The sequence below is a fragment of the Cervus canadensis genome, chromosome 10 (genome assembly GCF_019320065.1).
Source record: "Cervus canadensis isolate Bull #8, Minnesota chromosome 10, ASM1932006v1, whole genome shotgun sequence".
In the NCBI taxonomy this organism is placed as follows: Eukaryota; Metazoa; Chordata; class Mammalia; order Artiodactyla; family Cervidae; genus Cervus; species Cervus canadensis.
Genome location: NC_057395.1, coordinates 47,652,515 through 47,674,824, shown reverse-complemented (window position 1 = coordinate 47,674,824; position 22,310 = coordinate 47,652,515). Strand labels below are relative to the sequence as shown.

Genomic DNA, 22,310 nt, shown 5'->3' with positions numbered 1-22,310 from the left:
AGGGGACCACCTCAGGAAGCACTTTATGTGCTAATAGCTGTGAGAAGGATGCACCCTGACTTGAATAATTTCTTTTTCTTGGGTACTTTTGGGGAAGGAGGAATTCCAGGATCTACTTGTAATGTGTGCATATCAAGATACAAACAAGTTCATCTTTATAGAACTCATTACCCTGAAAATTTGAAATGGTCATAATTAAAGCTGCAGTATAAAATGATCAAACACTGCCATTGTCCTTTCCTTCAGAAATCTCATAATTCCATCTGTCAGAGAAGACCTCCAATCTGGAAACACTGATTTCACTTACTCCAATTCTTTTTACTCTAAAATCTTCTCCCAGTTTTTCTTTGACTTTTCTGAAACACTTCAAATCTCCGTTTTGCATAGTTTACTGAAATGCTGCATCTCTGTAGAGGGCCTTTCAATTCACTCAAAGTATTTCAAACAAAAACCACCACCACCACCACCACCAAACTGTTTCCAACAGCTTCAGGTGACTGTCCCCAGTTCAGCTGTGGGGGCTGAGTGCAGTGAGGGGAGGGGCTTGGCTGCTGGCAGAGAGCCTGGGCATGCCCAGGGGAGGGGTGGCCTGGGGGGCTACACCAGGAGAGGATGCCCTGAGCTGTGCAAGGACACAGGGGAGGCCCTAAGAGTGAGTCCTGGGTGAGAAGCTCCCTGAGCGCTGGGATCTGTGCTTGTTGACAATAATGAGAAATACAGAGAATGGGTCCCTGGCACAGAGCTGTCACTTCCCAAGCAGACCCCATCCAGGTTTTGGAACCTTTGCGCCTGGGGGCGATGCCAACACTGTGAGCACAGAGGGAGGGTCACTGGCCCACTGTTTAATCCAGGAAACTGGCCAATCATATTTCTGATTGTGTTTGTGTCTTTGATTGAAAATAAAAATCAATGATGAATGAGCTTTGAATATCCCCAAACTATTTATTGAGCAGCTATAAGCGAACTCCGTAAAGTCATCAATGTTATGTGTGTAGCAATGTTGGTACTGTGTTAGCAGCACCTTTCTTCCTCCTTGTAAGAGGGGCATCAAAAAACACTGGTAGACACTGTAGGACGAAACGTTTGCTTCCACAGGACCGGAGGTGGTGATTCCACTGAAGGTATCACAGATAAACAAAGATCTCAGAGTACAAGAAGCAGCAACCTAGTTTCTGGGTATTTAAAAGCTTCTTCATCATTGCTTTTTATTTTAAGTCAATCAGGCACATGAAATAATAATCAACAAAAATTAACCCTTTCCCACAGCTGGCAGGAAAGCTTCCATTCCTGTTGTGAAGATCACTCGTAATAAAACCCATCAATATATGTACAGGATGCTTACAGATTAAAGATGTAATGTGTGATGCTATCTGATTCACTGAAATGGAATGAGATATTAGAATAATTTCCCCTCCGTTTGATCACATGGCTACTGGAGGAGCAGGACAGCCTGGCAGCTGAGACATTTGGAGCCGTATGGGCGAGGACATCAGATGGATGACAGTGGAGCGGGTGATCCTGCTGCCACGGGGCAGGGGGTGGGGAGGAGGAGTGATGGGTCTTCGTTGTCGCTAACATTCAAAAATCTATCACTCTGGATGCACAAATTAAAATTACTCACTAAGCAAGAATGCCATTGAACTGTACCTTATAAAACTCCTAGAGTAAGTGAAGAAGTGCCAGGCTGATATATCTGTGCAGTAAGAGACATATAATCACGCCACCATCAATAACAGCCCCACGCTTTATGGGCCCTGTTCTTCCTGAGGCAGCCGTGAATAACCAAACTGCACACACAACCTCCTGCCAGGATCAGAGTGGGCGGCCTTCTACCTGCACCCACTCCTGCCTCCATCTGAGCAAGTCCACATCCGCTCATCCCTACGGCTGTTGGCCTGTGCAGGCTTTTCAACCCACTTCAAATGATGCACCTCCATATATGGTCCTTTCAGACCACCAGAGATCTATTTTCACAGTGCCTGGCCACGCTTCAGTCTTCTTTACATATCATATCCCATCTGTGAACAAATATCTGTTGAGTCCTTTCTGCATATCAAGCACTCAGTTAAGACTTACACGTATGCTAAATTATTTCACAGGTTGTGCAAGACAATTCTACAAGGTTCATATGCTACCCCTTTCCTGGGTTGGTAAATGGTGGCACAGACTTGGCAAGTTGTCTGGGCCTGGAAGAAGGCCTGGGGGCCTGGTTCTGCACCCCTCCATCACCCCGGGTTTTCTGTCCCCTCCCCCCATCTGCACCCCTCTACCACCCCAGGGTTTTTGCCCCTGCCCCCATTAGTCACAATTAGGTTCTCATGCCCTCTGGGTGAGGAAGGTCCTTCTATGGTCAAGGGATGCTCTCTCTCCATAGTCAAAAGAAATAGATGCCTTTTTAGGTTTCCTTTCCATGAAGATGGGATATATGTATACATGCAACTGACTCAGTTTGCTGTATATAGAAACTAACACAATGTGAAACAACTATACTCCAGTAAAAAAGGTGGAATGAGGCCCTGACAAGTCAGGGGAAATGGTTCCGTTGATGCTTCAGAGGTCCGTGGAGTCGAGGTTGGAGCCAGGTCCTTGAATTAGAGGCTTTCTCAGTGGCCTTCCCATGGCAAGCAGATCTAGGCTAGACGGCAGCTGGCTCACCACAGCTCTCAGGGCCAACACAGAACTCCACACAGGCAGGACATGTTTAGGGGAATCTTGGATGAAGGAATCAGCTGATAGGTTTCATCTTCTCAGAAGATCAGAGGTCATTTAACAAATCTGATCTCATATAACAAAGATAACAAGGGCCTGTGGGGCCCACATGCTTCCTCCCAGGGACCCTCCCATGAAAGGTGTACTGGACCCCATGGGAGACACCTGACTGCTTCCTGGGCCTCGGGCTGTTGACAATTCTTAGATTCAAAGTCCATGTCCAGCCCCAAACAGACCACTGGTCTCCGACCCCACCCTGACGGTGGTTCAGTGAGCAGTTTATTCCCCAATGTGGTAACTTCACCAGTTGATCATCGTTCTAGCCAAGCAGTAACTGCACGTTTTAAATCCAAGTTTTCTTCCTAAAAAAGGGATGAAAGAATTCCATGCCTGATTTCCCATATCACTTCAAATTCCTGCCAGCACTCTGTCTTTTCCGCTGTTTTCAGAAACCATTACAAGCATCTCCGGCTGCAAACTGACATCAAATACATCTACGCCTGCAATTTGAATCAGAGCAAAACATCCCTGTGCACTGTCCCTGAAGAGTTAATTATTACTGTTTGCGCCGTCTGCTTTCGGCGGGCATTTTCTTGATCAGCAGTGTCTCTTACCCTGAAGACAAATCATCCTTTGAGTGTGATGTGGATGTTCTGTTTTCTCCTCCTAGATACTATGTCAATCTCGGATTCCCTGTACTGTCTTTCTTTTTTTTTCTCTTTTAAGAAACTAGCAAAACAAATATCAGAGAGTAGCTCTTCACCCTCATTGTCCCATCTGAATCTCATCTGAAGGCAGGAGGAGACCAATGTGCCAGCTCACAGTCAGGTTGAGAAAAGAACTCTCTCTTGTTCTGCCTTTTGTTCTATTCAGGCCTTCAACTGATGGGATGAGGCCCACCACTCTGGGAGGGCAATCTGCTTACTCAGTCTTCCAATGCAAATGCGAATCTCACCAGGAAACATGCTCACAGACACTTCCAGAAGTCGTGCTTTACCTGTCTGGGCATCTGTGGTCCAGTGCAGGTGACATCACACATCTACAGGTCAGGCAGCAGGACATGGATGGGTCCAGCTATCCTTGAGCCCTTGGGGGCCCTGGCAGCCTTGCTACCCCTCCAGTGTCTTTCTCACTTGGGCATTTGATTGTGAAGCCCTCATGGCTGATGCCTGGTGGTTCAGCCAAAGGTGCCCTTGTGCAGGCTGTGGGGCAAGTCCTCTGGTCCTTCAACTTGGTCAGTGGGTGAACTCAGGGGAGTCCCTGGGCCCCTGAACCCTCCAGCCATGGGCAGACACATGGGCATGGACCACATTTGGGGTGCCCCAGAGGGAACTCAGTGGATGTTCAGAGCCCAGGCCTCCCTGTGGATCTGGTTCTTCAGGTGGGGTGAGGGGGACCCCGGGTGAGGCAGTGAGGACCGCTGGGACAGCCCACTTCTATCTTTGGAGTCATGGGCTCCTGTGGAGAACTTGGACGCCCCAGGAGATGCCCACAGAGTGTCACATGAATGCAGAGATGCTGCCCACGGCTCCTCCGTGGCTCCTCCCATGGCTTCTCCAACAAGCCCTGTGGCTGGAAGCCGTCACTCACGCTCTTCTGCCTCCCTTTGCTCCTTGGTGCTTCTGAAACCATGTCCAGGCAGATGTGCCCTCTCCACTCTCAGGAGGGCCCACACAGCTTGCCCCTCACCCAGAGGCCCCCCTCACCCCGTCCTCATGCACATGGCCCCTGACACAGCAGAAGTGAAGTGGCTGCAAGTTGTCGCCTGTTCCCACCCCGGGCCGGCATGCTCAGGGATTCCCAGACACCTCTTTCTGCCCTGTCTGTCCAGGCTCCGGGGGCCCCACGGCATCGCTGTCCTGGGGGATGCAGGAGACAGAGAGGAGCCAAGCTGGCTTTCCATCTGGTCCTGTTCTGAGCAGGTGCCGGGTGCCCAGGAGCCTCCTTCCCGGCCCGCGAACCTCTCCTGCCTGCCTCGAGAGAGACAAGACCCCACAGCAATAGTGCACCCGAGCTCTTGGTAAACAGGACAGACGGAGTTGATGCCGCACGGTTTCCTCAGATTAAATGTATCTCGTCCTCAGATTTATACGGTGCTTTATGGCTCCTGCAAATGACTGCCTCAGCCCTGCAAAGTAATTCCACCCTGTCATATTTGTCTTTGGAAATTGTAACAAATTACGGTGATTTATAACATCAGACTCGACTCTCCCGTTTCTCCCCAGACGGCTGTGCCTCTGGGGGCCAGGTCCCACTGTCCATTTGTTCCGTGCGAGGTGACAGGGAGGCATGTTTCATCTCCCTCCTGACACCTGCTTCCCTTTGAGGGGAACCTGTCAGCATCACTCACACTGTCACCGCACCTTCCAGGTTCTGAGCTGCCTGGGCGCTGCTCACCTGTGCCTCCTGATGAGGTGCGACGTCCCCTCCACACTGGGTGGATGGTGTGTCCACAATCTCCTCGTCTCCAGCTCTAGCCCCACCAGCTCTGCTCTGTCCCAGGGGAGGGGGCCAGTGTGGGGCCACGGCCGCAGGTCCAGGCCTCCTGCAGTGGATACATACCTCCCATCAAGGCCTCTGGTCTCCTGATCCCACTGGAAGCAAGTGATGCTTCACTCTCGGTTTCCAGGACAAGCTGGAATCCTGGCCTCTAAGAGTAGGAAGAAAATGGACTTGCAGGAGACCTGAGAGTACAAGGCCTGCGGGGGGCTGCTGGCTGAACAGTGGCCCTGAATTCAGATGACGGTGTCAGGAGGGGGGCTTCTGCCACTTCTGGGAGGTGATGAGGTCATGAGGGTGGAGCCCTCAGGATGGGATCAGGGTCCTTCTAAAGAGACCGCAGGGAGCCCCCTGCTCCTCTCTTAGGAGAGGACACGGAGAGAAGATGCACCTGGGAGCAGAAGAGAGGCCCAGAAAGAAAGGACAAATGCTTATCAAATGCTCCCTTGGGGTTCAGGGGATAAGAGAGAAGGTGAGGGCAGTGAGGACGTGCTGTGAGCTTTATCCTAGAAATGCAGGTGCCGCCAAGAGGACCTGGGGATGCACTGCTGGCCAGGCCATGGACACGGGAACTGGGAGAGGGCTGAGGGAACCCTCCGGGCTCAGGGTGCTTGGCCAGCAAAGCCCCACTCTGCCGGCCGATCAGACATCGAGGGTCACACACACCTGCCTGGAGGGACCACCCCTCACGTGGCAGCAAGACCTGGGCCAGACAGGCCTCTGCCTTCTGAGCAAGTCCTTCCAGGGGCCACAGCAAAAGGGCAGCCCTCATGGGACACGCTTGCTGACCAGCAGCCTCATGCTGCCCTAGCCCATCCAGCCTGCACTTCGCAGGACATCAGGTCCAACTGCCCCAAGGCTGGGGTGTGGGCTCTCCAGGATGACTCTCAGAGAACTGGCCCTTTTTCTCTAAAAGTGAGAGAAAGGCAAACTGAGAGCGGGGGTAGACACGGCAAGGCTGCGGACTGTGGGTCCTGCCGTGGCCCCACCCCTGACCCGGGAGCTGGCTCCAGCCTGGCCTCACTGGGGGTGTGAAGCCACTCAGCCCTGGCGACAATCCTGTGATTATTTACAGGGCTGGGTTCAGATGTGTATTTTATGTGACGAGTGGGAAGTGTCAGAATGAGCCATATACAAAGTGGTGACAAAAGAAATCATTTCAATAAAATTACATAATGTACAACAAATCATTGAAACAGCCACATTAAGCACGATTTGCAGGCAACATAGCATTATACAATTTTTGACACTCTGCAGAGAGGTATTAGGTCTGAAGTAACTAGGTTGAGAAAGCAATTTGCAGAATTTCTGTTCTTTTAGCTTGTTTGAAAGCAGTGATTTTTTTTTTTTTTTTGGTGGCTGACAAGTGAACAAAAAACAATAATTGAATAGTACCATTTCACCCGGAAGGCAGACTGATAATTAGAGGTGGAGCAGACAGTGGGATGTTATCTTAACAGTTGCAGCTCAGAGTCATTTTCAGCTGAGAACCGAATCCAGGCCCCTGTTCTCAACAATGAGAAGAGGAGTGTCTGTTCCCTTCCTCATCCCTGGTGGCCTCTGTTCTCCCGTCCTGAGGGCAGGTCCACAGGCCCTACTTGGGAGGGGATGTCCCCGGGGACAGTAGACAGAAATGTACAGTCAGTAAACCAGGTTATGCCACTGGGACCTCCAGGAAATCTCCTCTGAGACTCCTTGCAGAATGTTCCACTGGACAGGATTCTCCCTGCACGTCTTAGGAGGCAGGGCCCGATCCAGACATGGTTTAGATCTGGCATCCAGGCCCTCAGGTTTCCAAAGCTGGTACTTGGTCCTGGGTGGTCGAGGCTGTGGAGACGAGGCTGCCTGGGGACTGCAGTCTTGCCCCGTCTGGCTGGTGGGGCAGGTGGCTGCACAGGGAGGAATGCCCCCGAGCCCCATCACATTCTTAGCCCCAGAAACAAGAGTCAGGTATGGGACTCTGAAGAGCTGACGCTCAAGGTCCTCTGTCCTCCTTTCCCCGCCCCCACCAACCATGCCAGGTCCTTCAAGACCTGGAAGAAGGACCCCAAGGAGGGCATCCACGAGGTGGATGGATCCTGGGGCCTGGTGCGATTAGTGAACTGGAAGCATGGTTTAAAATAGCTCCTCCTCCCCATGCGACTTGCAGACAAAAAGCCTGCTATTTAGTATTCCATTTTCGATAGCTCATTGTATCTAAAAAGAGATCAATTAAAGCTCTCACGAACCTCTCAGACTTAATGCGAGGACAATTTAGACATCACAGCACCGACAATGCCGTTCTAGTTGCATTTATTGTTTTGGAACTATTTGCATCTCCTGTAGAGCCTCTGCAGATGAGCGGATTCACACGGCAAAAGAAACCGTTTGTATCCGAAGGAAGATAAATGGTCACCGACTTCATTCTTCAACGGATGAGGGGAGCCTTTGAAACAGGAAGCACCCCTGACAAATGATGTGGTGAAACACCCGTGCCTGTTGCTCTGGGTGACGGGGGCTTGTGTTCACTGCCCCCCGCCCCCCACCCCGGTCCTGCGGAAAGAGGGCCGATAACTTCTGAGCCTGGAGGGTGTGTAGCCATGGCTTCTCTGCAGAGAGGGGCTTGGGTCACAGAGATCAAGCTGGTCCCATCCAAGTGGACTTTGTCTCTATTTCAGGAACTTCTCTCTTGCAAAAAGGGACTTCTTGGTGTTTCTGAGAACCCATGAATAGCTGCTGTTGAAAGCAAGACTTGAAAGCACACCGAGCTCGTGCTGAGGGGCTGCTTTATGTGTGGACAGCGGAGCAGGCCTGCGGGGGGGAGGGGGGAGGGAAGTTGGATCAGGGCAGATCCCACTGTCCCCGCTCAGCACGCCCCAGGGGCTCCATAAGAGCAGGACGTGCGGCTCGGATGTGGGCCACGCCGGTCACATCGCCAGGGTGATACTGGACAGGGCAGAGCGTGCTGTCCGGTCTGAGGAAGCCGAGTGCCAGCACCCTGGACAGTGCACCCTGCAGCCTGGCAAGTGGACGGGCCTTGTCCAAGTTGTCCTGGGCACCCTTGGCCTTGGCTGTGCCATCCCGTTCTCCGCGAGCTCTACCTGCGAACTGGGCTACACTCAGAGAACACGCCAAGGCACTGGATTTGTTTTCCTCTCTCCTGCCTCTGAGCAGGCCTCCACGCCCTCGTCTTGGTTGCTTTGTTCTCCCTGAATTTTCTGGAAGTGCTGACCTCAAAGAACCGCAGAGATGCCTTCCTCCCTGTCCCTTGGCCTGCGACAGAGAGCACCAGTGGTTATCTAAGAAAGCTCCGTCTTTCAAGGCCACTGTACTAATTTATCTGAAACCTCGGCGGCACCACATGTCTTTGAAAACCAAGAAAAATGTGGGAGACATTTTTGCTGCTAAAAACTGTGGAAGGGGCGTCAGCTCTCTGGCTGGTTAAAGCTGAGTGGCTCATGTAGGCGACACGCCCTGCTTCCCAGAGACCTGGAGGCACCAGTCCATCCAGTGGCTTTGGGGTTAAGTGACTTGATTGTAGGAGGAAGTTGCAGAGCCCACAGAGGTGGTGGAGACCTTGGGGAGCATGTGGCAGTTACTCTGACTCCACAGAGGAGAAAGCCCAGACCCCAAGCTCCCTCCCCTGGAAAGAACGAGGCTAGAAGGCAGCAAAGCTAGGAACCCCACCACAGCCTTCCACCTGGACATCATGCGTTTGGGGCAGCCGCTTGGGCCATGACCAGCTGAAGTGGTGCAGAATTCAGAGACTTCAGCATATGGTATTTTTAAAGCATGGAAACGGTAGAAGAGTGCTGTGCTGTGGCCTGAGTTGTGCTCCTCAAATTCACATGTGAAGTCCTGACCTCAGGACCCCAGAGGTGACTACATTTGGAGATGGGCCTTTATAGAGGGGATAAGGGACTTCGAGGTCATATGGGGGCTCCTTATCCCACATGACTAGCGTCTTTATAAGAAAGGAAGTGAGGACACAGACACACATAGAGGGATGACCGGGGAGGACACAAGAGAAGATGGTGTCCACGCCTGGGAGAGAGGGCTCTGGAGGAGCCAGCCTGCCTACCCTGGCTATTGGACATCCAGTCTCCAGGACTGGGCGGTGATGAACACCTGCTACTTACACCACCAGACTGTGCCCAGCACTGCCCTGGGTCAGTGGATGTGGTGTAAAAGCCCCACTGCAAAATGGAGAGTGGACAGCGGAGCAGACCCTAACCTCTGCCAGGGGGCCCGAGCACACAGTGTCAAGCACCCTGAGGGAGGCTGAGTGTGGTGGGCTTCTGCCCCGGCCCTCATGTGGTCCTTCATCACCAGCATGCTGGGGACCTCCTGATGTGGATGTGCAGCCCGTTGCCCATGTTCGCCCTCTCTGAGCAGTGGGACCCGTCACTGTGACACACCAGCACATCCAGGGTGCATTCTGAGAGCGGGGGAGGCAGGTGACTGCATGTCACCTGTGCACCCCACATGACCTCCCGGGCTGGGGAGCAACAGGTGTAGGGAGCAGTCAGTGGTCTGCTCTGCACTGGGTCAGGGTCCTACAGGTAAGGGTCAGAGGACATCTTTCTTACACCAACAGCTAAATCTATACAGAAGGAGGACAGATGTTCAGACTCACTAGGGTGCCAGCTTGGGTGGGACCTCAGCCAGGCCTGGCCCAGGGAAATGGGGAGGGGGACCCCCAGGTCTCCACAGGTACTTCTACATTTCCTGTCTGCTTTGGTTTTGCTTCCTATGGAATCAAACTATTAACTAATTCATTGATGTGGTCACTCATTCAGCAAATGCCTGCAAGATGTTTTGAGGCAGAAACTGTACACCAGCCTCACAGGCTGTGCCCATTGTATCTGGAAGGTTCTGGGCTGAGATGGGGCAGCCGGCCAGAGCACAGGGTCTGGGGTGGGGACACTCCCATCACCGCAAGGAGACAGCCCGGCCCTGGCAAGCTTCTCTCGCTGCCACCAGACACCAGGTGGCTGTTAATGTTGGGAAATTACTGTTTTAATCATTAATTACCAAATAAATGTCACTTTGCTGGTACAATATATGCAGTGATTTCTGTCATAAATTGACATCTGTAAGTCATAAATTGCTTAGTTTTAGCTGCTTTTAATTGCTGCGTTTTCCCAAGCTGCATGGCACATGCATTTTGGATTCAGTTCAAACTCCGCTGGCTCCGGTGCCTCTGAGAACCGGCCCTTGATCATGCCAATGCTGGATTCTGCGGGGTCAGTGGAGCAAGAGGGGCCTCTGGCCTGACCCAGGAGGGCAGGCTTGGCAAGCGGGAAGAGCACGCCTCATCAGAGAGGTGATTCCAGCCTTGAAGGAAGTGTGGTTCCCGCCAGGAAAACGGAAATCAAAAGGAAGGACGTGCTAATGGGCCCGAGGCGTCTGCATTGCTCAGAAACATCTCGTTCCTTCTGTTTGATTTCAAAGAAGCTATTCCTGGAGGAGTCACAGTCCTTTCTGCTAGGAGGCCTAAAAATACACGTGTTTGAGAGGGAGGTGTAGTGGGTCAGAGAGAAAGAAGGCATTGGAGCCAGGCTGAGAAGCTCATAGCTTCTCCTTCTCTGCACTGACAATCACCGGCATGAGCACCCGGTCCCCATGTGCATGCCCAGCTCGTCTGCAGATGAGGTCCACGCTCCCTGAGGACAGGAGAACTCTGGAACTACAGAAATGACATCAAAGGTGGCCTGAAGCCTGTGACCTCCCTGGGTGCCCAGGACGGCCTGCCTCTGGCCAGCCTTCCCCTCTCTGTCTTACAGGGCAGGCCGGTCTTCGGGTCCCCACCTGCTTGCTCTGTCCCAGCCCAGGCCTCTGTGATTCTGGTCACATCCAGTTTTCTCTCATCTTCTCAGCGCTTCCCTTGCCCACAGAACCAGCTCTCTGTGCTCATCTCTCTGTGTGAATACAGGGAGGAGGCTTTGTTCTCTGACGGGGACATGTTGGGAGATACCACACCCATCTTCCCAGTCGGAACGGGAGCTGAAGAGAAGGACCCAGACACCTGCTGGCTCAGGGCGCCCCGCACCCTGCACACCAGCCTCCCTGCTGTGACCTGCACACCTCCCCACCCCTACTCCCTGCAATCACCCCAGTCCCACTGGCTCCTGACTCCGCAGGACCCCAGGCCCGGCCTTCGCCCTGCTCCACACCCCAGCCTCCCCTCCCTGTGTCCACCTGGGGCCTCAGCCCAGCTGTCCCAGGTCTGGTAGGATGACAGTGGATGGACCACACAGCTCTAACAGAGCACGTCTGAACTGGTCTGCTGTCCAGTCAACCTTCTAAAGAAAAGTGGGGCAAACACTGTTTGGGAAATGCTCAAGGAACCACCCATGTATTTTGGTGAGCATGTAGGCTGGCCTGCCTGTCCTGAGAGAAAGGAGGCTCTGGCCCTGGCCGTGAGAGCACCTATTCTTACACCGGCTGCTGTGTTGGTTCTCGTGACCCCAGTGCCCGCATCTGCATCTCTGCCTAACTATTCTCGAGGATAAGCCAGGAGTCCAGCCTCTTTGCACAGGCTGGTCCAAGAATGATGGCGTTGAAGACTCTCAATACTTCTGTGATATTATTTCTCCTCTTGGTTGAGACTAGTATGGAAAAAGCCCAGAAGGGCCCTGGGCATGTGTGCAGGGCCGCTGAACCTCTTGCTGTTTATGTGTGAGGTCGGCTTCCTTCATGTGGAGCCCTCACCCTTGGTCCCCGTGCCTAGGGGACCAGCCCCCTGGTTTCCTGGGGACTGGCATGTCTACATGCCTGGTGCCTCTGCACTTTGCTTCCACGGTGATCCTAATTTCTTTCCCCAGTTGCTGCCCTAAAGACCAGGTCCTGTGAAGTCCTGGTTGCTCCTCTTGGTCACTTCCCAATGTGAGAGAGTCAGACACTGGGGGAAACAGGGGATACAGGGCCGGGAGTTAGGGGAGATGAGAATAAAGCACACCCGTCAGTAGTATCTGGTCGTCGTGTGTCTCAGTGATGTTTATTCTCGACAGCATATGGCTGATTCAACTGGAGGAAACACAGCTCTGACTATTATTTAAAACTAAAGCCACTTTGGAGATAATTTGCATCCTAAACAGAGAGTTGAAGCTGCACACTCTTTACTTTTACATGTTCTATATAGAATCACTCTGCATATGCTATATATAACCATTTTAACAATAAATTCTTAATTTATACTACTGCTATCTGTTCTTGTCTCTAATTGCTTCCAAAAAACTGTTTTCTTTTAAATTCTAAAATGTAGCTAAAGTGATTTTTATGAACATAAAATGTTGTGGCTATGATTGACTCAAAAGCAATAAGAAAACCAGACACAAAGATACATAAATATAAAACACTCCTTTCAGAAAAGAAGATAAAGCTCTGGGGGTGAGAGGAACAGAATTCAAGTCAGAATTCTCTTCAGTTTAGACTTCAGGGCAGACAAGGGGAATTGAAGAGCTTTACAAAGTGAAGGGCTACACGCTCTCATTAATTCCAGTGATGGTAGATGCTGGACTTGAGTCCCTTTGACAATCACAGGAAGTTTACGGGTCCTCTCCTGAGAAGAAAAAACCTGATGACAATCTTGTGTGCTTGCATGGAAGGTGGTGGTCCGACCTGAAACCACCCCTTCTGTTGAGACTCCTGACGTGACCCACTGCATCTGGACTGTTTTTGCCAACGGGCCTTAAAGCTTGGACACATGTGCCTCTTAACACACAAGATGAGACAGAGAGAGAGAGAGACAGAGGGAGAGAGAGACAGAGACAGAGAGAGAGAGGGAGAGACAGAGGGAGAGACAGAGAGATACGGGCAGAGACAGAGAGGGAGAGCCAGAGAGACAAAGACAGAGAGACACAGAGAAAAGGAGAGACAGAGAGACACAGAGAGAGGGAGAGATAGAGAGATGCAGACAGACAGACAGACAAAGAGGGAGAGAGACAGAGAGAGGGAGAGACTGAGAGATACAGACAGAAACAGGTAGAGAGAGGGAGAGACAGAGAGAGACACAGAAAAAGGGAGAGAGACAGAGAGAGACAGAGAGGTGCAGAGAGAGGGAGAGACAGAGAGACAGAGATGGTGATGGAAAGACAGGGACAGAGAAGGGGAGAGGCAGAGCGGGAGACAGGAGACACGGAGCTGGGACCCGAGCCGACTGGCTCCGCCGCAGTGACCCCAGTCCCCTCTGAGGGTGCCCAGAGTCCCTGCTGCACTCTGGCTGAGCCCAGGCCTCACAGCTCCGGCAGCAGGGGCTGCACGTAAGCCCAGGATGAGCAGCCGAGGTCTCCTTGGGCTCCCATGAGGCTTATTCTTCAGTTTCTACTTTTACTCTTAACTCCATCTGGAGGAGCCCCAGGAAACTTGTGTTTCCCTCAGCACCTGCCTGCTTTTGGATCTTAGAAGCATCCACTCACTGGGTCTTCCAATCAATCAAGGACTGAATTGCCTGTGGACCTACTTCTCTAGACAGAGAAATTGTTTTCTAAGAATATCATTATTTTCTTTAAAATACAAAACCAAGGCTGGTTTAATAAGATACTATGCTCAAATTAATCCCATTTCTTTATTCTAGTAAATCAGTATTGAATATTGTGAAAAAACCCTTTCTAAGAACAATTTCAGGTACCATTACACACCAGTCAGGATGGCTGCTATCCAAAAGTCTACAAGCAATAAATGCTGGAGAGGCTGTGGAGAAAAGGGAACCCTCTTACACTGTTGGTGGGAATGCAAACTAGTACAGCCGCTATGGAAAACAGTGTGGAGATTCCTTTAAAAACTGGAAATAGAACTGCCATATGACCCAGCAATCCCACTTCTGGGCATACACACTGAGAAACCAGATCTGAAAGAGACACGTGCACCCCAGTGTTCATCGCAGCACTGTTTATAATAGCCAGGACATGGAAGCAACCTAGATACCCATCAGCAGATGAATGGATAAGGAAGCTGTGTACATATACACCATGGAATATTACTCAGCCATTAAAAAGAATTCATTTGAATCAGTTCTAATGAGATGGATGAAACTGGAGCCCCTTATACAGAGTGAAGTAAGCCAGAAAGATAAAGAACATTACAGCATACTAACACATATATATGGAATTTAGAAAGATGGTAACGATAACCCTATATGCAAAACAGAAAAAGAGACACAGAAATACAGAACAGACTTTTGAACTCTGTGGGAGAAGGTGAGGGTGGGATGTTTCAAAAGAACAGCATGTATACTATCTATGGTGAAACAGATCACCAGCCCAGGTGGGATGCATGAGACAAGTGCTCCGGCCTGGTGCACTGGGAAGACCCAGAGGAATCGGGTGGAGAGGGAGATGGGAGGGGGGATCAGGATGGGGAATAAGTGTAAATCTATGGCTGATTCATATCAATGTATGACAAAACCCACTGAAATGTTGTGAAGTAATTAGCCTCCAACTAATAAAAAAATTAAAAAAAAAAAAAAAGAACAATTTCAAATGTGCCCCCGGTTAAGGTATGTTAAACAGGAAAGACAGGTCTCCAGTTTCTTCCCCCTCATGTCTGTGTGTCTCCTTCTGCCTTTGGATGCCCACCCACACCCTGGAGGCACACCTTTGGAGCACAGAGAGCTGCATGAACTGTTACTGAACTAAGAGAGTCCTTTTGGACATGCGACTTTTGATCTGCTCTTATTTTTTTTAAAGCCTGCACGACAGTTTTTGTTTGCAGTTTCATGGAAATATGTACAGGGTGCTTGCTCACAAAACCATAATTTACTTGTCAGATTCACTTTCTCAGGTTTTCTCCCTCTGTGAGTTCAGGGAATGAATCAGAGCGACTGCCCCTTCCATCCAGAGCGGAACGGCTGGATGTGAGCAGTGCTCCCGCTGAGGACTCTGGAGTGGGGGGCGGGTGCGTGTCCGCTGTGGGCTCGAGCACATTGACTGAGAAGCTGCGGAGCTGGGCTTGGGAATGGCTCCTTCCCGCCTCCTCCGATCGTCCTGGGGGTCAGGGTCCCACCGGCCCCCACTCTTGGGTGTGGACATCCCCGCTCTGAGCCCCTGCCTCCTCCCTTGTGATCGCAGGGCCTTGACCTGGGTCCACAGTGTGTGGCAGCCGGGAAGCGGGGCTCCCGCTGCCCTTTCTGTCTGTATTTAAGGGAAGGAGACCTAACCGAGCAAAACCCGGATCCTGACTGTGGTGGAGGCCGCTGGGTCCTGGAACACCAGGCAGGGGTCTGGGGGGAGTGGGAGGGAGTCAGAGCCCTGAGCACTGAGCCTCCCTGGGCACAGGCTCCGCATGGCCTGTCCTGGGAGGATCTGGCTGTCAGAGGCAGCTGGGTTGGGGGAGTTGGGTCAAATGTTGGTCAGAAATGAGCTGAGAAGGCTGGCAGCTCAATGCAGCTTTGTTCAAGCTTCAAATACTGAGGACTGAGCGCCTGACACACCAGGCCCACTTGCCACTCGAGACAGGAAGGGAGCCATGGGAGGCTCACCTGGGCCCCAGAGAACCTCCGGGCTTGCTGCCCAGGGAGGCAGGACTGTCTGTGCAAAGAAACTGAACACCCAGCAAGGCCTGACAAGTAACATGCAGCCCTGTTGGTCAGAAGCCCAGACATATCCAGGGAGGCAGGCGTGAACGGTGTGGTTCGAGGGAGGGACAGTGGGTCTGGGGAGAGGGGGACTTCCTGGTCTGGAGTGAGAGGAGGGTGGGTAGCTTGGGGTGGCTGCGGGTGTGGGCAGGCAGTTAGGTGTGGGCAGGGCTGGCCCCTCCTTTGGGTGTAGTTGGCCGTCTTCTCCTGGTGTCCCCATTTCCTCTTCTTATAAAGACCCCAGTCCTGTGGGATCAGGGCCCACCAGTGACATCATTTCATCTTCATCACCTCCATCACCTCCTTAAGTCCCATCTCTACCTGTTGTCACCTTCTGGGATCCTGGGGGCAGGGCTTCCACGTGGGAACTTAGCGGGCACACGGGTCAGCTTGTCACAGGCTGTTCCATGACCTGCCATGGGGCATCAGGTAGCGGGGCAGGTAAGAGGGATGTGGGGGTGTTTTCTAGGGTGTAGGACACCTGGGGAGGTATGGACAGACAGACATGCTGTTCTGAAATGAGAAACTTCAAGTGGTCCTATTCTAACAGGGCCCTCAGTTTCCCAAGTTCCCTTCACAAGTTAATAAACTGAATTGGTTCTATGGGTGAATTAAGATTATTGATAGAGCAGGATGAATCAATAGCAGTAAAACCTTAATAAGTAGAGCTAATTAATTCACCCCTCACGAAGCAGCTTGCCTGGGTCTGGATTTTACGAGCAGAGCAATTCTGCTGTTTTGTTTCCTAAAAAGAATTAAAACTCATACATTCCCCTGCCTGCTTAAGAAGCTGCTATAAATCGACGGCCAGGATGCCAGGTTCATTAAAAGGCAGAGGTGTGAGTCTGTCGTCCCACGACCGGCCACTCCTCTGGGTGGGAGAAACGATGACTCCATTGTGCCAGTGCCTGGGTTGTGACCACGGGGAAACGGGGCCCCAAAGACACCAGAACAGTGAGAAATGGGACAGAGCACATCCACATGAGGCCCTGCTGGTCTGCGAGCCCGCCTGCGTGCCAGCGTCTTCCTGTAGTCCTCCGCCTCCTCCACCTGTGGTGTCCCCAGCCAGGTGATGGTGGGGCCCGAAGCTCCACTGCCGTTCCTGTTGGGGGTCCGAGCCCTTCCGATGCCCGGCCCCCTGGGGTGCTCCATACAGTGGAGGGGCAGGCACCTTCGTCTGCTCCTGGAGGAGCCACCTGTGCCCCCACGGACGCGGGAGCACTGTCCTCCAGGGTCAGTGGTGCTGGAGGCGCCCTGCCCACCTCCCTGGAAATACCAGCGCTGGGGTCTTAGGGAGACCAGGCTCTTCCGGAGGCCCTGGGGGGCCAGGCGGTGCAGGGGGACAACGAGGGATGGGACGTGTGTGCACAGAGCGGGGCACTGCAGGGCTTATGGGCCACCCCAGGCAGCCCGGGACATGCTGGGCATCCTTCATGGGCCTAACAGCCTTGCGACTTCAGAGGCCGTCTGGCTGAGGCCCGTCCCCACGTCTGGTCTTGGGGTTGTGGCGCTCCGGGAACAATGTCCCAGGTCACACATGAGGCTCCTTTCTGCCCCTCGGTGAGGGGGGAGGTCCATCCCCTGAGTCTGGGACACGGTGGCCATGGGGCTGGGGGCGTCTCCGGCCCCCATCTCTCCCTGAGATGGGGGAGGCGGTGAATGCCCAGCACTGTGCCCTCAAGGCTGGCAGGAGGGGGGCACTCAGCTATCTAGCCCCTGTTAAGCAGTCAGGTCCCCTGACCACCTCCAGGTTGTAAGGGCGTCAGCCCAGGACCCTAGAGCTCTCACTTTGGGGTTCATGATGCTGCTCAGGAAACGGCACTTGGAAGAGCACTTGGAGCAGAGGCCACAGGCAGGCCCGTCCCACCAGCACGGGGTCACCACCCTTGTTTGGGGACCAGCAGACAAAGTCTAGGCCCAGGGGTCCACCCACTCCTCCTCACAGCTCCCAGGGTGGACCCCACCCACTGCAAACTGCACGGAGACTTGCGCTTCCCCAAGTGACTGGCGGGCTGCGGCCCAGGGGATTCCACGCGGCAGACCTCAGTGCTCTCTGGCGACAGCTGGTCCAGTCTGGCCATGCACTTGTTCTTACAGCTGATTCATGTAATTTCTGGATTTTATTAAAGGAAGATGAAAATGGGGGAATTACAGGAGACATGTAACTCGAAGTTAATCATCACTTGTAAGAAGAAGCCTGTTGGCTCCATGAGAGAGCTTGCTGATCAGCAGTGAAGCGCATACTAGGTCGCCTGTGTGCTCAGTCACACATGATACTGTCACAGACGCAAAGGGGACCCAGGGGCTCTGTATCCAGACATCTTCACAGAGAGAAAGGCTTCATGGAGCACAAAACAGGGTGCAGGTCACCTGAATGTCCAGTTTATCATCCAGGAAAGAGCACCAGCAGGAGAAGGACTTCTTGACCCCCACTGGGCCCTAACCTCATCACCCGGTATCTCCACACTGTGCCCTCAGCACCCGATCGCCAAGCTCCCCAAGCCGGCGCACCGGCTGGCCATGTGGGTCCCTGTGACCAGCTCTTCTCCCTGAGCCTGGAGCCCTGTCCAGGCAGCCACCTGCCCTGGAACCTCTCCCATCCCCAGCCCACCCTCATGGGCCCGGCTCATAAAGCACCGACTGTCTCCACTCTCAAAGGATTTGGTTTGGCAGATGAGAATCACAATGAGTCATCTCTTACGGACGATGCAATCTGACTGCCTAGTCTCCAAGCTAGCGGATGTACCTGGGTCTAGATAGTGAGCTTTCACTGGTCTTCCTTTTTGGAATGAGGAACTATGTCATAAAGCTTTTTTTTTTTGTAAAAGGTTTTATTATTTAGAGCAGTTTTACAGACTCATCCAATATGCCTATACATTCCCAGCTTTGCCATTTATTCCAGAGGGATGGCAGCTACTTTGTCTGAGAGCAGGAGACCCTGCGTCACCTTGAGGCTGTGACCTTGGGCAGGTTAGGAACCTCAGGGTGAGTCTGTAAAAGGGAACAGCAGGACCGACAGCACACAGGGGTGGTTTCTGAGTATTTAATGGTACCACCTCGAGGGGTTATCTCTGAGTACTAAATGTGTGTGTATGTGTATATATATATGTATATTGTATATATATATATATATACACATAAAATATATATATATTTCTACATGTATAGAGATCTAGCCAGGAGCCCAGCCCAGGTGATGGACGGGAGGCTGGATGGTCACAGGAAGTGGGCTTGGCCATGTGGTTTGAGGGCCACTGAGTCGTGGATGTAAGAATCTCAACCAGTTGGTGGGACAGTAGGGAACGGCAGAAAGAAGTGAGGTTTTTCATGTGTGAAGATCGACAGAGGGGGACACTTGGAAAACGTCTAAAATGTCAGGGTCCTGGTCCTGACTTTACCTTCCCAGGTAATCACCTGGTCCCAAGGGATTAATCCACTCTTTGTCCTCATCACGTGGTGAATAGAAACTTCCCCCTGACCTTCATCTTTCAAGTGCAAACGGGAACCCATTTTTCCTGGAAAACCAGGAGAACAGACTTCCTTCTGAACAAATACTGGATTTCTGGTTTTGCCTTGACTACTTAATGTCACTTACACCACACCGTCATTATTATAGAAGAGAAAAAAAATGTGCCACACAAATTCCATTTCTATTCAAAGCGTACTTTGGGTTTGTAATTGGTTTAAAGGAATACATAAAATGGCTCCTTTATTAACTTGTTAAAATGTGAAACAATAAACAGAAATGAAATACAATGTAATGAAATCAATATATAAGCTAGGTTTGTTTTTAATTATGACTTAAATTAACTAGCGTATCTCCATTATGGAAGAATTAATTGCCAAAACAGAAATAAAGTCTATAAAAGTATACTCAATTACACCAGGGAATTGCAAATTTTCTGTCTTCTGGCATTCAAAAGATTTTCTCTTAAATTCTGGTTAAGATTACCATAACTACACATACACTCATTTCTCCACCAAGGGTTCTCATCTCCTTTCTTGTTTACACATAATCTGGCTATAAAATCGGTTTTCCTATAGGCAAGGTTTTGACCTCAAAGAAATGAGTGATTTCTGGTGCAGACTCCTGAGGTTGAATCGAGCTCCTCGGATCCTCAAGGGTCCCTCTGTCAACAGAAGAGACTGCTGACACCTTCATCCACAGAACAGAAAAGCTAGGTTTTGTTTTAAATATATGACTTTCTTGCTTATTTTGAAAAACAAAAATATTTGAGAAGCATAGGTCCATGGGGCTGGTGACCTTGCCGGGGATGATGTCAGGCCCCACCTCTGTTCATAGTAGCATCCCCAGCAGGTGTGAAACCATGAGTCCATTAAAGCTTCCAGACAAAGATGACCCTGGGGACCCCTCAGTTCTCTACGGGTCAGGCCATGGACTCGCCTTTTTCCCTGAATCTTCAACACTGAATGCTGCCTTTCTGTGATGTGAGGGACCAGATTCTGCAGCTGGCAGTTCCAAATTAGAGCAGGTTTGGGGTTTTCCGAGGAGGGACCCCCTGCCCAACTCCAAGGCTCAGACACGCGGTTCTCTTGGGTCCCGACCATGAACTCAGGCTCAGAATTGACCCTGAAGGACCTGGGGCTCTACTGTCTCTGTTCTCTGGGTAAGACCCGTCACGTCCCGGGATTTGGGGCTGACCGGGCATGGAAGCTCCCCAGCAACCTCCAATCGGAGTCATTTCGAGAAGATGGTGACTTCCAACTCCAGAGTCCCAAAGACCCCTCTGATCCCATTTGGCATGGCAGGTTCCTGGGATACAGTGCACCCTCCCTACAGATATGCTTGGACCCTGGGCTTCGGCCGCCAGTGATGGCCCAGAGAGGATGAACAGTCAGCCCTGTGGTGGGTCTGGACATGGATCCCAGCAACACGTGAGCACAGGCCCAGCAGGACCTGGGAGATGCAGGAAGGAACCACACAGCAGGGGACAGCCAGATGGGGTGGGGGGACCCGTGATGTGGTCACTGCTGAAGGAGGGGACGGGCTATCCTACACAAAATGCCACTAAGAACCCACCTCTTTGCAGATACAGAAGGGTCCTGTGGGCACTCAGGCTTCTAGAAAATGGCACTGTGGACAGATCAACGCCTCCCAGGCCACTCCAGGCCAGTGGGAACCCAAGATGTTCATTCCAAGTCTGATGGCTGGGCATCACAGGGACACTGGGACCCCATGGAGCTCCAGGGTTTTCTGGAGGCCACTTCTGGGGCCAAGGGTCATGGGTGGTAGCTCCATGTGCAGTGGGCACCTCTCTGGTCAGCATGATGGTCTCCTTCCCAGGGACCAGGGAGTCCTGGGGGGTTTTGTGTGAGAAATAAAACCCTATCTGGAGGAGGGAGCATCCTAGTAGAGTCAGAATCAGAGGTGAATCCTCAGCCTACACTGAATTCACTCATCAGGGGACATCACACATGTCCCTGACCCTCACAGCCTCAGAACCTGAGCGTAAGTGGCTCCAGGCTTTCTTCTCCAGGTGTGTCCCACTTGATGCTCACGTGTCTGATGCACAAATTATTACTGTGGTTGCATAAACCTCCCTGGGGTATCATTCAATCTACACTGTTCCTTTCCTTCAATCTGACAATCTCCTGAGGTCTGAATGCTGAAACACGCTTGGAGCAGGGGTTGTGGGCGGGCCATCAGCCTACCTGGGTTTGAGGAGCCTTGAGGGGGAACGAGACGGGTTCCAGATACGCTTGTGAGGATGTGGGCTCCAACCTCCACCCTCTGGCCATGTGTCAGGGCCTCCCACCATGGCCGTGAGGCAGGTTCCCGTTTACGTCCTCCTTTCTCCCTCTTAAACACACGTTGCCCCCTCCAGCCAAGTCTCGTTTCGTCAGTGCTGCTCAGGGTCAGTCTACTGACCTGACTGATTTGACTCTACTGTTTGCATTTTTTGGTGACTGGGCAGTGGGGCTACATTTGGGGTGGGGTCCTAACTGGAGCCTCTGGGCTCAGCCCCCACCCTCAGGTGGCTCTGCTCCATCTTCCCTTCAGTGTCCGGATGGCAGGTAGAGCTCCTCTCTGTTTTCTTTCTTCTGCACTAAGTGAACCTCCCATCTCTGCCTCTGTCCCCGCCTCTCTCCCCCCTCACCGGGAATACCACCCGTCATGTTTGATGAGACAGCAAGATTGCATTCTTCTTGTTCGACATGATTCCACGGGTTCCTTGACATGGAAAACTCCTTAGGGCAGAAACGTGGTTCAGCACAATTTCATCTATTATTCAACGATCTCTGTGTAGCTCTGGTGTCTTGTAAGTGATAAATTATTATAAAGAAAGAAAATCTGCTTGCCAGTTAGTCTGGGGAAATGCAAGATCAAATTCTTCCAGCCAGCATTATTCACCCCCATTGTGAGCCCAAGACTGGGGCTCCTAGCCCCTGAGAGGGGTTTCTGTCCACTGCCTATCCTAGCACAAGTGGCTCTTACACCTTCCTGTCACCCCCATTTCTCCAGTCGTGGTGGGATCACTGTGCAGCGAATCTGAGGCTCAGGAGAAGACCCTTCATGTCAGTTACG

General features: G+C 51.9%; 1 protein-coding gene across 4 annotated transcripts in view; it reads right to left on the bottom strand.

Moving 5' to 3' along the window:
• ADARB2 (adenosine deaminase RNA specific B2 (inactive)) overlaps window positions 1-22,310 on the bottom strand; it is a 217,963-nt gene that overhangs the window by 125,240 nt on the left and 70,413 nt on the right. The gene's annotated exons all lie outside the window — the stretch shown is intronic.